Here is an 18,128-nt window from a genome sequence, read left to right as displayed (position 1 = left end):
ATAATAATATAATTTTTAAAATTTAAATTTAATCGTTCGAAAATTATTTAAATGGACTGTTGATTGAAAAAAATAAAAATAAAACAAAATTTCTCTTCAAATTTCCAGTGACGTCACTTATTCAAATATGTAATATGTTACTATAGTAACAGGGTGGAGACCTTAAAAAAAACAACAGCGACGCAAGTAAATTGTATTAGTAATTATTCACTAGTTAAAACCACATATAAATAGAGGTTAACAGATTGTTCTAAATAGTTTTGAAACATTTTAAAGCAATTATAAAAATTAAATTTATGCTAAATACCTGTATTAATTAAATTAAATTGAAATTTCTAGTCAAGTAAATAAATCTTTAATATTTAAGCTTAATTTCTATTTTAAAAGAATTTAAATCTTTTCGTTGATAGTATTTGTATATAAATAGTAACATTTTAACTTATTTATATATTTTAATTTGACAAGTTTTTCAACTAATATAAAATCTCTCAATGCTGGGTCCGCGAACTACCAATTTTTTAAACTTTCGCTTAGCTGTTATAAAATGCTTTTAAAATTTGTTTAATATTTATTGTTAGACTAATATTTGAAATTCGGTTCTTTATATAATAATGTATTTATACTGTTATCTATAAAGGAAACCGGAAGTTATGCGACCTTTCTCTTCCTCTTTTTTTTTTATTAAATATTTATAAACAAAAGTTTATATGCTATTAAATGAAGTTTTTCCTTCAATATATCAAAATTAACGAAAAAATTTAATATAAAATGACAAATATTAAAGATTAGCGATTAAATATAAAATGAAGTACAGTAATACTTCTCAACCTTTTTCATACTCGGCGACATCCCTTTTATTTTAAATACAGTTTGCGCTCTTCCGAGAGCTGGCGATCTGCCGTTCAGAAAGTGAAACATAAAATTGAAATACCATTAATATTTACATATATACATAAATACAGTACAGTATCGGTATAATATTTAACTTTCCAAACGATAGATATAAATCGTAAGAATCTAAATTTAAAGTCCAAATTCTGGAGATATTCCCCAAAATGCTTTTTTATCCTCAATTGACCTAATTCAAAAAAATGATTTAAAAAGTTTATTGAGTGAACTAGCAGTTTAAGAGGTCACGAATAAAAGGTTTAGGTTGAAATCATTAAAAATAGTAACAATGAATTTGAAGTTTGTATAATCATCTGGTGAACTTGTAACATTTGGAAAGGGTCCAAAATATCTGGAGGAGAAAGAAAAATGGCTTTTACACATCAAGTCGAAAGATGGTGGAGAATTGAAAATGGGATCGATATAATAAATATATAAATAAAATTGTCTGGTATATGAATTAATAAAAACTTTTTTCTTGCTTAAGTGCATTTCGTGAAGCGGTTTCTTCAATAAATAAATGCATTTAAACATTATTATTTTTAAAATTATCGAATAAAAAATAACTTTTTGATTAACTACTCGTACAAACTGTTTGTCACTAAAAGATAATATAGAAGTAATTTATTTATACAGAAATATTTTATAAATGTTGATCAAAATTAAGTTTATAAATTTTAAAATTAATTACACGTGTACGGTCAAACCTCTGGACAACGGCCACTAATAGAAAAAATTGGCCATTGTTTGAGAATAATTATGTATAAATTTTTATTCAAAAATATTTCTGAAGCTGTTTAGAGGTAGCCGTTATTGGAGATTCGACTGTAAATACAGCATTTTAAATAATTTGTGATTTAATATGGCTAATTTAATATTTGAAAGATAGTGAATAAAATTCAGCACTTATTTGACCTTTCCTTTTCTTTGTTTTAAACATAAAAAAGTTTTAAAAATTAGTTATAAAAACGATGTTATGTAATACTAGCAACAGATTAAATCGAATTCAGAACATACAGGCCTACATGGATAAACTTGAAATTTAAAATAAATTCATACATTGTAATTAATTAATTAATTACAATGTATGAATTTATTTTATTTATTTATTTACAGTTTTATTTATTGTGTCTAACTTCATAATAGAAATTGCCTACGACGTAATTATTAATAGAACAAAAATACTTTCCATTTGTTTTTACTTTGTCTCGTAGAGTAATTATCGATTGATATCTCTCAATGATTTGTAAGCATTATTGTACAATGCCTCCTGAATTATCCAGTTATAACAACGTGGTTTTTGTATCATGGGACTCCTTTTCTGAGAATAGAGTCGCCTATATCGAGCGTTTTTACGTGTAAGGTTTGGGGAAAATAAGAAAATAAAATTTAGATAAATAGATAAAAAAATGTAATGTAAAAAAATTCACATTCATTTAAAAGTCTAGATGGTTTGGGTCGAACCCACAACCTTTCATAATTTATGGAAAAATTTTGAAAATTTAAGTTAAATATTCTATAATTTTAGGTCTTTTTGTGCAAATTACAGAAGAGAAACTTCATTTCAAATGAAATGTTTTGTTTAAAAAATTAACTCAATTGAATTGTATATTTTATTATGATTTGATATACATATAAACTATTCGTTTGAATAGGTGAAATAAATATTTAATATTTAAGAGATTTTATAATTTGGTATCCTTTCATTTAAAAATACTGAACATTATAACGAGAGGTCATGACATCAGAACGCTGTAACGAGATAAACAAAAGATTAAAGTTTGATAATAATAAAAAAATCTATAGGACAATGAACTTTTACAACTGTTTTCATTAAGCATAAATTATGAAATTAATTTATACAGTACAGTACATAAACCTAATTCAAATTGCTCATAATATTTTCTGTTTCATATAATATTGAGTGAATATTTTCTATACTTTTTAACTGTTTATAAAGTCATTAAGTTCATCTCATACATGAATTTTAATTCAAAAATTTAAAGATCTACCACACAAACCATACATATACAATATATAATATAAAGATTTAAATAGGAAATTTAAAAATTTTATGATTTGATTAACAAAAACTTAAAGCAGAAGCAAATTAGGATGGTTTTAATACTTTTCCAGATTAACAGTAAAAGTTTTTTACTGTTAATCTGTGGTCTTTTCTGATAAGATTTAGACCTTGGTTAATTAATTAATAGAACCGTATGATTTTAAATATAGAAAGTAATATGTAATATTTCATATAGTAATATGAAATATAGAACTTATAATTTTTATAGTTTATGATTTAGAATTTATAATCTTGCTTCTCTTCAATTTCTTGCTTCCTCCATTCCTTGCAAATAATAATTATTTAAGTTTTAATTTTGCATTCAATTTATTTATTACTTTTTTATTTAAAAAAATAGTCTACAGTATTTAATTTCAGTAAATTGTGAGTTTGCAATTTTTTTCTTAATTAAAATAGTTGTCTTTCTGATTTGAAGTTTAAGTTTGAAGTAACAACCACAAAATTTGAATTTTTAAATTACTTATATTATTGAATAAATATCAAATTAATTGTTAATATTCAAGTTTGAAGCACAATATTTAAATTAGGAGCTTTAAATTTGGTGTGCTTCACAAGCAGCTAATTAAACAAACCACTGGTGTAGTTTATTTCATATGAAACGAACTAAACCATTGGTTTGCTTATTTAGCTGCTTTGTCACTTAGAAGTAAGTATCCTTGAATTTTATTATATATTTTTAGAAAAATTGTACTTTTAATAAAATTACAGTTTTACAAATTACTTTTAAATACAGTTTTAATTAAATACTGTATGTTAATATTTTTTTTATTTAAAATTTGTTTTTAGAAGTGCGTTTTAATTTGAAATTTTCAAAAATATATTTTTCCAAAACTATTTTAAAATTTATTTATTTTTTTTACTGTTATTAATATTAATTTTTAACGCTTTAAAACTTATATTTATATATACAATATTTACATTTTAAATTATTTGTGACGTAGAACAAATATTTAAGAACGCGAATATTAGAAGAAAATAAACATTTAATATTAACTTTTCGTTTAAAAATATTAATATCGACTAAATTTTATAAAGTATTAATAATGAAATAAAATTACTATTTTTTTATTTAAAGTAAAAATAATCGAAATTAAAAAGAAATTTATATACAGTACAATATATATAAAAAAGCACGAAATTATCGTTTGGTCCGCAGTAAGATTTTAATAACGCATGCGCATCATTCCTCCAATGGGAACGAAGTGTTCACGTGAACAGCACGTGGAAATGTTCTGATATTTTGCCAAAAAACAGTCGTCAGCTGAGCATTTCTTCTAATCGACTGCAAAATGTAAGTAGCAATTTCGGCTTTTATATAGCGTAACATCGCTTATATTATATTAATTGCACTATCAGTCGGCATAAATTAAATAAGAAAACACATAAAAGCAATTATTTAATTACAATTTAATTATTAATTACGATGATGAATGCATCTGTCAAAGTGTTAACGATGTAAAAGTGTGTTCGATGTTTGTTTGTTTGTTGAATTGTTAGAATGATATTGATTGAATGATTTGAACTTGAACCAGTTTAAGCTTTATTTTTTTTTTTAAAAAAGCAGCTTGATCGTTAATCAATTGACCTTTCAGCATTACATTTACTAAATGAGATTATGTTAGTGTTTAGTTATTAATTTTCTACAATTTAATCATTGCAGAGAATTAATTAAGTGGAATTAGATATATAAAACAGTAGAAGTTAGTTCTTAACTTCTAATTTAATTGTTTGTACTTAAAAGTAACTTCTACTTGAATTGAAGAGAAATTATTATATTTTCTGTGTGAAAAAGAATAGAGAGATTAATAACTGATGTAGGCCTATAAGATTATATATACATACATAATGTTTCTGTGTAAAGATTATAAATTTAGCATATCAAAAACATAAATTAGGATTTACATAGGAAATGTCAAAATTATTGGTTTTTTAACCACACCTATATGGTTGTTATGGAGATATCCTGTTGCCTGTATACTGTCCCAAATAGTATATTATTGATCAGGATGACATATCAAATAAAGTTGAAGATGACCATTGCAGTTTTTTGTGGTTTGATAAAATGTTCAGAAGCAACATTTTTAACTCTAGGTAGGGAAAAATTTGTCCTTGCATCATACCACATCCAAAATGTAAATTTATTTTATTTTCTGCCCGTTTATTTTAGGTTTTTAAAAATTAAATTACAATGTACATTTCTGTTATTCATGCTGGACTTTTTTTTTTGTTTAGACTTCACTCTCCGAATTTTGAGATGTCAAATGTCATGTTTACTTTGATGTTTTCCCCCCATGTAGTTAATTTTGTGCTATTCATAAAATTGATTGTTAATTAGTAGTTTCAGTTTTTTCCATTTAAATACATAAAGAATGATTTTAATCTAATTTGTGAAAATAATACTGAACAATATGTATTGTCTATAAATTTAATTGACTTTTTTAAAAATAATGTTTAAGGAATTTTTTAATATTTATTTATTTATATCTTTTTTATTTTAATATTAATTTGATTAGGTAAATTTTTAATATCAAACATTAAACTAAAGTTTTGAAATATAAAACTAATACTTCAATTAGTTAAAAATATAAATGATGGGAAAATTATAAAAATTGTATTAAAATATAATAGTTATTTTTATGTAAATTTACAGAGCAGTAAATATTTATACTGTTTATGCTGTCTTCCAATATGTAAGAAAGTATTTAAGTAATGCTTTTGTCCAAGTATTCTGTTCGAGGAATACAGTACAGTAATACCTTGACTTACGCTAACCCAGAGTTATGCGATTTTCAAATCTTGTTGATTCGTCTTTTGTTTGAGCGCCACACAACTCTTGATTACTCATTCCCCCCACACTATTCAGCTTACATGTTTGGACATATCGCATGGAATCAACACAGCTACAATTTATTTTGTGTTATTTATTTCTGTGTTTGTTATATCTATGGAGACTTGAGAGACTTTGTGGTGATTTCTTGTAACCGTGAATGAATCAAAAGACGACATAAGATTAACGAGAACATTTATTAGCTTGCATACATCTGACTTGGATTTTACACAAATTGCAAAATTATACCCCGACTTATGCAAATTCGACTTAAGTGGTTATTGCTTGGTCCCACCTATCGCGTAAGTTCGGGGTATCACTGTATATCAGAAATACTGTTTCATTAGAAAAAATACATTTTACTTTTATAGTATGAATGTATTGTATCTGTATAAATATTTCAAAGTTCTCTTGTTGTCTTCAACTCATTGTTTACCAGTTTTGATTAGAAACATCCTGAATATAGTATGGCTTTGATTTTAAAGTGCTACAAAAGGTGTTGCAATTTATTTATAACAGCAATAATAGTAATATCACAATATTACCACATTATATATATTATTTATAAGTCCAAAGAACTGTTAAAAATGTTTTTTTTTTATTTTAATTTAGTTACTTACACCATATAGCTATTCATAGTTAATGAACAATAACTATATCATAAGGTCAATATTTTGCTGAGCAGTAGTTACTTAGATTTCAATCATTATTTTCATTGTTGGATTTCACAACTAGTTTCATGAACCCATCCAGAAAATATACATGATTCATATAAAATGAGAAATCATCTGAAATATCATATAGCAATTATCAATGTGTTTGCTTTTATTCACCTTGCATACCATTAATTTAATTAATCAGTTATCACAAGTTCAGTCTTGCAGATTTTACATTTGTTAAGGTCTTTAAGGACTTTTCAAGTATAGAATTTTTTTTTTAATCTAGAATACTTACTAATTATCTTTTTTTATTACATTCATGTAAACTAAAAAGTATTATTTTAACAACAGGTTTATTTTTTCAAATATCAGTAAATAGTTTTAAAAAATTATCCTGCTAGTAAATAGTTCTTATATATTAAAATTTTGTAGTCTTTTGATTACTTTATACATCTATTTTTATTGGATATTAATTTGATCTTGATACTGGAGTAAATAACCAAGTTATAATATCTATATAGTATTACATTTTTTTCCCTCTAAATTGTATGAGTCATCATTAGTTATAAAATGTTTAAATAAGCAATTGTTAAAAATATTGCATATTGTAATTGTTAAAAAATGTACTCTCGTCATTTTGATTTTAATAAAATTATTCTAAGACAATTATAGTGTTTTTTAAACTACATAATACAAATAATTAAAAGAATAATAATTTAGTAAAAACCATTTACAATATACAACATTTGTTATATAGATTTTATAAAATGAATGAATTTATAAGTGAAAATGAGTGCATGTTGCTTATAAAATTAGTTAACATGAATGGAAAATAAAGCTAAACTCTTACTTTTTTTATATTTAAAATATTATTCAAATCCAGATCTACAGTTAAAATTTCTAATTTTATACATATAAGAATGATGATGATGATTACATTTTTATAACTAGATTGAAAAGTTATTAGTGTCATTTTGATCTATATATTATCATAACAAGTATTATTAATAAAATATATTTTGTAAGAAAGTTAATGTCAAGGTTAATTCTAAGTGTTCTATCAAGTAAAAAAATAACTTCAGTTATCATAGTTTAGATGTCTAGCCAACAAAAATGTCTCCTGACCTAGATTTAGAAAAAATAATTTATCACAACAATGAGAAAGATTTTTAAATAATTATATAATTGAAAAACAGTTTGATTTACTGATTTATTCTTATTCAGTTTGTTTTATTAGAATATAATCTTAATATCTTGACTTTGGACAAAATGTTTTTCTAAAATTGCAATTATTGACATTTATTTGCTTGCTTCTTAATTTAAAAATTTAAGGAAAGTTTTAAACTGTGTTTTCTTTAAACAATTAAATATATTTTTTACTTTTTTAAAGATTATTTTGAATTAAATTATTATATCACAACATTCTTCAGACAGTGGCTGAATGCTATGGAAATATTTTCATATTTTATGTTAACAGAATAACTTGAATTTTTTAAAAAGTTTTTCATAATGTAAATGATTTTTTTTGTTATAATATCATATACATTAATAAAAACCATTTTAATAAATGAAAGTCTGATACACTGAAATTAAGAACAGCATTGAAAATATCGTAAATGTATAATTAAAAATGTATCTATCATTCATTCAATGTATTTGTATATAGCTGTTTTTTTTTCCTATTACTGTATTAAGCTTTCATTTCAAGTTCTGCTTTAATTATTCTGCTGTAGTGAAGGCAAAATTATTCACTTCAATAACTTTGTTACAGAAAATTTCTGTAACATGCAAATATTCTTAGTATTTGAAAAATAGGCCAATAACCAAACTGATAAGAAAGAACAGTTCAGGATAAATTTTAGATGTTTGGAAAAAAAAAAATCCATTATTTAATTGAATTAAATGTGTAAATTATTAATGTGAATTTTTAATTATGTTCAAAGTTTATTAAAAAAATAATCAGAATTATTATTTTAGTACTTGTATTGTTGTTATTAATATCAATATTTTTAACTTCCTCCCCCCTACTTTATACAAGACATCTTATCTCATTGATATTATTTCTGCATGAGTTTATCATAATTTATTGCTTTCTTCTTGATAACTGCATAAAACTGCAATGTTTTACTTTGTGAATGACATCCATCTGTTGAAACGTTCTGAAATGTGATTTTCCAAAATGTATTTTCTTTATGCTTATAAACAATTACATAAGCTAGTACTTTTCAAGCTTTGTATTCACAGATCAGTTTTTTCCATTTCAATCCTTTGCAGACCATTATTTTTGTGAAATTACTTAAAAGTACAGTAGAACCTTGATTATCCGGATTTTCGATTATCTGGATTGTTCAAAATAAACAAAAATTTTACAAATTTGCTGATTTGCATTGGCAAATTAGGACACTGTTTATGTACGTGATGGAATGCATAACATTTTTTGTTTTAACAACGTCTCACCCGGCACAGTGGTCGTAAACTCTTAAATATATTTTGCGTCGTAATAAAAATATAACTTGACATACATATTTATAAATAATTTATACTCAAATTACATCATTTCTATAACCAAGGGCAGCGTAAGGCATGGTCAACGTGGGCCACCACCTATGCCTAGTGGTCCGAAGGGCCTCGCACCTTGAAGGTTTATGCATTACTTAAAAGCCGAGAACACGGCGAAAAATTTTACTCGTCATAAAACGATAAATAGTTTGTCAAATTTTTTTTCATAAAAATGAAGTTTCAACTGCTTTTTATTTTATAAAATCTGTCTTCTTGCGCCACCAGAGGGCCTTTTAAACAATAGGTAGTCTGTTAGCGTTGGTCAGTAGTAGTCCAAATTCAATACGAACGTTTGTTTCTTGAAAATTTGATCACGATTTAAATACAGTATTTACTTTTAATATTACCGATATGTCATCGAAAAGAAAACGTGTTGTATTATCATTAAAAGACAAATTAAAGTATTTCTTTCGATTATCCGGATTTTTCCTTATCCAGACTACCTTCATCCCCAATTAGTCCGGATAATTGAGGTTGTACTGTAGTTAAAAAATAATCCTATTTCTCTCCATTTTATAAAACTGAATTGGTAAGAAAAATTCAATAGCTAAATTTGTTTCTGTGAGGGCCAAAATATGGTGAAGAAATTTTTGTTTTATTTGTTAACGTTGTTTTTCATTAAAAGTGTTAATAAAGATAATTAAACTGTTTTCTGACGGACTTATTTCCTTGTTGAAGATGATACATCGAATGTGTCACCCAGAATCAACAAGTGAAAATGTGACTACTGGTGCTGATGTACTAAACCTCCTAACGAAGTCATGGGAAAAACCCAGGAGGAGTCCCCCGAATAAAAAGGAGGGTGTGATAACAAGTCAAGGTGGTCCTCAGCAACCTTTTCTAAAGTGTGTGTGTGTGTGTGTGTTCTGACCCGCCATTGCAGCCATCGTCGCTCACCGCTGCCCAAGAAGACAAAGAGGGATTACTCTAAAAACTGAGTTGCCAAACTTTTACACCTACGTTGTATCAATACGTCTAGGACTTATGAGTATTTTAAGGTATTTGTCATCCTGTGAACTTACTGTGAGCTCTCTCGCGATCAGGGGTCACGTTAGGTATATTGATATATATCTCCCTTTAGCAATTGTGCTAAGCATCTAACTTTCTTTTAGTCATTAGGCTAAACTTCTGAATGATAAAACCTTGTAACCAGTATCTTGTAGATTTTGTAAATATTATCTCTCAATAAATGGGTATTTTTATTAAAGGATAACTAGTGGGGTGTACTTCCTCCGGTCGTTCCCACCCACCTCCATTCCGGGCCTGAAGTCTGCAAGTGCGATCACTTGCGCAACAATTTTTAAGCGGACAGTCCAGTTTCTGTGTCTGTCCGTAAAGATACAGTGTGTCATTCTGACAAGGTGCCAAAGAGGTACCGACCCTGCGATCACATTTCTAATTTTTGCAAAAATGGATTTGTTGCTGATTTTCAGTTATCAATCCATCTCTGATTCTAAATGTTTAAGTAATAAAGAAAAACAAAAGTAATAAAATATATAGAATTATGAAATTTTAAATGAAATCCCATTGAGGTCCAGTAATAAACTGTTTGTGACCAGTACTGGTGTGTGGACCACAGTTTGAGTAGCATTGATGTGGACAACCAAAAAGGTTGTGAAATGAACATGTATAAAAAAAATTAGAAATAATTATTGTATGAAATTTAAATAATTTATTTTGAATTCTGTTATTAATTAATTAATTAATTAATCTATATATATAAAAATGAATGTATGTCTGTCTGTGTGTCCTATGTCCTTCATGCATTACCACACCGTTTATCCGATTGCCATGAAACTTTGGGAAGTTGTTTAATATACTCCGGCGAAGGTTTGTGGCATAGTACGATTGCCATGAAACTTCGGGAAGTTTTTTAATACACTCCCGCGAAGTACATTTATCCTACGATAGATGGCGCGCGTTTACACGAGCATTCGCGCATAGTGTGTTTGATCGATTTCAAATTGTGAAGACCATTTCCCCCCTTCAAAAATATATATGTCTTATGCATTTGTAAACTGTTATTTACGATATTTATAATAATTTTTTTTAATCACTTTGATTGTTGCTGCTTCCCTCGTGTTACATAATTTTTTTTTAACCGAAAGCAGCACAACATACTGTCCAACAGGTTTTGTCGACACAGAAGATTCGGATCATTCAGTCAATCTGGGANAACAAATACTTTAATTTGTCTTTTAATGATAATACAACACGTTTTCTTTTCGATGACATATCGGTAATATTAAAAGTAAATACTGTATTTAAACCGTGATCAAATTTTCAAGAAACAAACGTTTGTATTGAATTTGGACTATTATTGACCAACGCTAACAGACTACCTATTGTTTAAAAGGCCCTCTGGTGGCGCAAGAAGACGGATTTTATAAAATAAAAAGCAGTTGAAACTGCATTCTTATGAATAAAAATTTGAGAAACTATTTATCGTTTTATGACGAGTAAAATTTTTTCGTCGCGTTCGCGGCTTTTAAGTAATGCATAAACCTTCGAAACGCGAGACCCTTCGGACCGCGAGGCATAGACGGTGGCCCACGTTACCTATGCCTTACGCCGCCCTTGGTCATAGAAATGATGTAATTTGAAAATAAATTATTTATAAATACGTATGTCAAGTTATATTTTTATTACGACGCAAAATATATTTAAGAGTTTACAACCACTGTGCTGGGTGAGACGTTGTTGAAACAAAAAAAGTTATCATTCCATCACGTACATAAACAGTATCGTAATTCGCCAAGTGCAAATCCGCAAATTCGTAAAATTTTTGTTTATTTTGGACAATCCGGATAATCGAAAATCCGGATAATGGAGGTCCGGATAATGGAGGTTCTACTGTATTTATATTTAATGCATACAAAAAATTTATATTTTAAAGTTGAATTTTAAATGATTTTTCTTCAATTTGTTAAATAAGTTTTTAACTATTTTTAAAATTTTATTTTTGCATATTAATTTAATAGAAATCAGTCTTGTTCTTCTCTCAAATTATAGATGTGTAAAAAATGTATATCAAAAAGGTAAAGCTAAAATATGTGCTTCCTAGGGACTAACATTTTTTACTGAATTGAAGTTTTGTTTTTAATTTAAGGCTTTAAATTTTCACACTAATTTGTTTCTATTTTATTATTAAGGTACTATATCATCTACATACATTAATCAATATTATACTGTTTAAAATCATTGCAGAAGAAAAATCTAAAAGATATTTTTATACACACTGACATTCAAAATAAAGATTAGAGACAAGTATTTTCATTCTTTATAATGAACTTTTTCAAGCTTTACAAATTCTAAAATAGAGCACAATGAAATTGAATGGTAGCCTGTGTATATATGTTTTGATTCCATTGTATTCTGTTAGAGTTGTAAAACATTTTGTTAAAGAGAACACACACACACACACACACACACACACACCATAAATCTCTCTTTGGATTTTTAAAAATCTTAAAAGAATTTATTTTTATTAAAATATTCATCTTAGTATTTAGATACAATTTGACTGTGTAGGTGAGAGAATTTATGTACTAACAAAAACTACATCAACTACTGTTCATGTAGTTTTTGTTTGTTAAAAGAGAGTTTATGTATAGTACTCTTCTAATTAATGGTCTTACAGCATTGATTTTAAATTAGATTATTAGATTGCTGTCATAGAAGCATGTCCATTTTATTTAAAAATGTCTTTACTTTGACACTGTTTAGATCTCTAATATATTGGAATATATTGAGTCTGGGTGTATGTTAATCGATTTAAGGACTGTACAATTCTACTTAGAATAAAATGATGGTTTTAATAACAAATAAGGATCAGTGCCAACTATCAGTATAGCTTACAAGGTACAAATGTGCTACAGTTTATTGATGATGAAGGTAGTTCTAATGACAAACATTAAATTCTAAACTTATCACTAAAATACTAAACTAATTCGCATTTAATCTACATACAATTATTTACAAGACGATAAACACATGCTGCCACAACCTTCCTTTGTTCTTCTATTAGATGTACTTCCAAATCTCCGATAGTCGGACAACAGCTCATGACTCTCCACTAATGTACTTTCTATATGTAGACATATATATATATAAAATATGTCATACGTTTACAATATCAATATTACTTGGGCTTGTTAAAGTTAAACTGTCCGTACATGCACAACACGAAGCTGTTGATGATAAGTTCTTAAGGATGGAAACAGATTACAATACAGTACCTTCACTTGATGTACTTATTCCTTGGCTGATGCTTCTATCTCCTGCTACCAGACGAACTATATCGGACCGCGAAGCAAAACCAAGAAAGATCCTTCAACACACGAGACGGTCCAATTTATACTCCCCCTCATTCATGAATACTCTCTTAACACGTGACCCCATTCTTGATTAATTAGTCCACACCAGTCGATGTAGCAAGAAAAGTGATACAACATAATCTTCTGCGGACAGTTATACAAAAAGTAGATCCCGACATGTGGTAATGGAAGATAAGTTATATACACAAAATTATATTAATATCTAAGCATACATAAACAACAACACTAAAGTAGCGCAGCACTACAACACTTTTGTAGAAAGGGGAATAAACTGTTACAATATTTTCTTTTTGATGATTAATTTCCTATGAATCCATATTTTTATGAAATCATATCATATATGAATAAAACAAAATTAAAGTTTATCTTCAGACAAAAATACAGACTTATAAAATTCACACTACATTGACAATTTCTGTAATTTACAAAGTATATTGTGCAAAAGATTAAGTTAATGACAGAAATTACATTGGTTAACTGAATCACATTTTCTCATAGACTGTAATGTGTTCATGCAAGATTGTAATATACTCTTTTGTAGCAGAGAATTCACTTTATTATAATAAAATAAAGAGAACAAACTGCTTATGTCAAGTTTAACATTTTCATCTATAATATACAGGGTAATTCAGAACTCACGAGACGAACTTTAAGGGATGGTAGAGCACGACAAAAAACACTTTTTGTACAGTTAAAGTATGGGTGCAAGTGACACATTGAGGCACAAACACAAAAAATAACACATGAAAGGAAACATAAATTATTTACTTACAGCATCATTGACAAATGAATCTTTATCCGGATTCTCATAAACATGGTCATTCAGATGTCCTCATAAGAAATAATTGAGGCTTGATAAATTGGGTGATCAGGTTGGCCAATGGACTGGTCACATTTGGGCATGATGGATTGGCCATGGTATCATGGCCAATCCATCATGACCAAATGTGGCATCCAGATAATTGTGCACATCAATGCTGAAATGCCAATCACTCCATTGTGGTGGTACACCAGTGTATTCTGTTATATTTTTGTATATATATATATGTTTTTCTATTCTCCCTTCCTTCTTTGTTCTGTGTTCCTTTGTCTATACTTCTGGAACTTTCTTCCAAATTTAGAAAGTTATTCCTTATATATTTATTTCAGATATAGAAAAAACTTATATTAAAAATTGTTTGTAATAGAATTAAAGACACAAAAAATGATTATATATATACTATTGTGGTGGNTGTGGTGGTACACCAGAGTATTCTGTTATATTTTTGTATATATATATGTTTTTCTATTCTCCCTTCCTTCTTTGTTCTGTGTTCCTTTGTCTATACTTCTGGAACTTTCTTCCAAGTGTGGGTGGTAGGGTGACTTAGTTAGGGGACAATGAAAAGAAAGAGCCCAGAGGGCAAGTAGGAGACCAGAAGGCCACTTTTGCTTTGGGTCTAGAAGAGGAAAGACACATCTGAGAGAGGTCTCCAGGTTGGTGTTGCTCTACCTGAAAAAGGGTCACGAACAGATTTGAAGAAAGGAGATCGTTATTAAGGACATTGGTAGACTAAGAATCCCAGACATTTTTTCATCGATTTACACAGACAATCCGTCCCCAAAAGACATCCCAAGACAATGTCATCCAACTGCTCCACATCAATCGCCAATCTGGGTACCCGTTTCTTCTAGAGAATATATTTCTGTCTCTCTCATATTCTATCCCTTTTTTTTCTCTTATATTTTTAGAATAAGTAGATTTAAGTTAGATAATAAGAAAATTTTGTATCGCGAGAGTTCTTGTTCTGCTGTGTATCGAAACAGGTGTATTTTTTTGAATTTTGGAATCAGGAGGTCGGAATCCGTACGAACCTTTCTTGTATTAGTTACTACAAGAAAAATTAAAGCACGTTTTATTTGTTTTAATTCCTGTCTTTTTGTGAAAAACCATCTCTCACCACGTGCATAAGACAACACCATCAGTGCTGCCAAGCACTGATGGTGGATGCAATTTTGAGCAATTGTAAACATTGCTGTAAAGATGCACTTGTCAATGATGCTGTAAGTAAATAATTTGTTTCCTTTCATGTGTTATTTTGTGTGTTTGTGCCTCAATGTGTCACTTGCACCTATACTTTAACTATACAAAAAGTGTTTTTTGTCGTGCTTTACCATCCCTTAAAGTTCGTCTCGTGAGTTCTGAATTACCCTGTATATATTTCAACTTGACATAAGTATTTTCTTTCCTTTTTCCATTTTAACTTTCTTAATAATATAGCTTGAAAGATTGTCTTAAAGCCAACTCATAGAATCGGAATCAGTATTAATATTATTAACTGTTGATGCTTGAAATAATTATTTTAACAAATTGTTCCATTGACATAATGTTCTGCATTTTATAAGTCTCTCCATTTGTTGAAAAACAGCTGAAAATGAAGAAGAAAATGAAATAAAATACCACTTATAGTTTCTAATCTTCAGAATCAGATATTTAACAAATTAGATATATAAATTATGAGTTTAAAAATGTTTCTCTTTTTATAATTTAACTGTTAATAACTATTCAGAAAAAAACTCATACTGGTAATTATTTACTGAAATTAATTTATTCCAAATAGGAGCAATAAATTATCAGCAGAATTTGAAGAAGGAAGATCAAATTCCAGTAAATTTTAAATTTCAAATGTAATGGTTTCCTCTGTAATTGCATTAAATGGGAAGCCACTTTATTTTAGAATAAATGCAGAATTTAATATGTTACATTTGTAGTTTTAAATAATAAGTTATTTCAGAATTTTGATATTTAAAAAAAAAATATTTTGAATTAGTAATACAGTATACATTTTTATATATACATTTTATTTCAACAATTTTAAATGAGAAATTCAAATTTAACATGATAGAATAATTATTGTAATAAAAATGGCAGAATCGATGACACACTTATTTTAGAACATGCCAAAATGGAGTAATCAATTTTTCAATATTTTGTTCACATAGAAAAATAATTAATCTGGTACAATGTACACAAACAAAAGTATTTAATATTACATTTTAAATCTAATTTTATATTGATACCTGCAAACTTTAAAATCCTATCATTTGATATTTGTTTCTTAAATAACAATAAAATGATTAACCAAGTTTTTTTTTATTGAAAGTAATATATGAAACTTCAAAATAAAATAGTCCTCTTTACCTTTTAAATGTTTTTTCCATGATAGTTAAATTTTGTCAATAGATGTTTAATATAAAAGTTTCCAAATGGATACTTTTAAAATGAAATATTTTATATCCTTAAGTGATGTAAGCTTATTCTGCTGTCAGTCTATAAAATAACTAATGTTACAAACTAGACTATTGGCTTTGCTTCTTAGTTTTTATATTTTATATACAGCCAAAGTACATTGCTGTAAAAATTTTTATTTATTAGAGATTTTAAGATGTGATATCTATTTTTACCATTTATCTTATATTTTATATTTTAACAATAAAACAACAGTTTTGCACTGTGTAATTGTAATAAAATGATTATTGACATTTTAAAATTAAAATCAAGTTTTTAATTATCATCTTACATAGTCTATTTTTGTATTATTTATTAAAAATATTATTTGTCTACTATTAGACTTTTTTGTATTGGTAATAATCAGTTCCTTCTGTCATCTTTAAACTGGAATATCACTACTATAAATTGAATAAATGTGAATTAGATTTTTTCATTTTAGAATGTTAGTATAACCCAAATAGTCCCATATTGAACTACAATTCTGTAGATTTCACAAAGGAATTTATGAAATTAGCAGAATTATAACTCAATAAATCTAGTGACATTTTACTTACATTTAGAAATAATTTTGACTGTCATTTGTTAGAATTTTTTAAATAAAAATTCATAAAATATAAATTTATGAATTAATAATTAAATTTAGTTTAGCACTTTAAAATTATCTGATTATTTCATTAAATATCATTTATTTTTGTTGTAATACTATCAATACAGTATTTGTACAAGTTTAAGTATTACATTTTTAGATTTTTGCCTATATTAATTGAATGGATGCTTAAATAAAAATACCACTACTTTTTATGAATTTAAGATATAATATAATTGTTACTACATACTAGATAAATCATTCTTTAAGCTTCATTTAAATCCACAAACTTCTTTATTGTTAAATCCTTCTTTCTAAGATAATTAGAACTAAAAAAAAAAACAATTAAAATGTTTTGGGTTTGTACCAAATTTCTAGTCATAGCATAGTATGAAACTTGGTTCTTGTTTTTTTTTAAATCATGTATTTTTAAAAAATTTTTTCATGAGTGACAAAATTTCTATTGTGATTCATAGCTTGCATGTCACAGGCTTAGATTATAATATCAAACAGAAGTTTTTTTTTTTTTTTTAGATTTTCAAAATATGAAATTCAGATGTAATGTTCAATATTCCTTTCCTGAATATTTTTCTGTGTCATGCATTTATGATCATATTATAACTTTCACATATTGAAATAATTGCATGTAAATATTTAATGATGCATTGAAGCCAGCTGGCAAGTGCTGTTCATTAATTTTTTTTACAATGAACTTTGTTTAAAAAAAAACACTGAAGATTATTTTATGCTTCTTAGAGTATTTCTCAGAATTCTTTTTTATGACTCCAAACAACATACTCAGATGTTGATTTTATCATGCTAATCATATATTATAATATGTATTTTCTTTTAATGTAAAATTACTTTCTTAGGAAAAAAAAAAATATATATATATATATATATTTTTTTTATTCT

The 18,128-nt window shown here is 27.0% G+C and overlaps 1 protein-coding gene across 1 annotated transcript in view; it reads left to right on the top strand.

The window, feature by feature from the left end:
- The first annotated feature begins 4,114 nt into the window (after positions 1–4,114).
- The window catches only part of LOC111631803 (probable E3 ubiquitin-protein ligase RNF144A-A), a 44,114-nt gene continuing 30,100 nt past the window's right edge, over positions 4,115–18,128 (top strand). Inside the window, exon 1 of the mRNA XM_023376114.1 lies at positions 4,115–4,265. The gene's annotated coding sequence lies outside the window, so the exon portion shown is untranslated. The remainder of the gene's footprint in view (positions 4,266–18,128) is intronic.

This window comes from Centruroides sculpturatus, unplaced genomic scaffold (genome assembly GCF_000671375.1).
Source record: "Centruroides sculpturatus isolate CEXI.00-Female unplaced genomic scaffold, Cexi_2.0 scaffold180, whole genome shotgun sequence".
NCBI lineage: Eukaryota > Metazoa > Arthropoda > Arachnida > Scorpiones > Buthidae > Centruroides > Centruroides sculpturatus.
The sequence above is the reverse complement of the archived record's forward strand: the minus strand, read 5'-3'. Positions and strand labels throughout refer to the sequence as shown.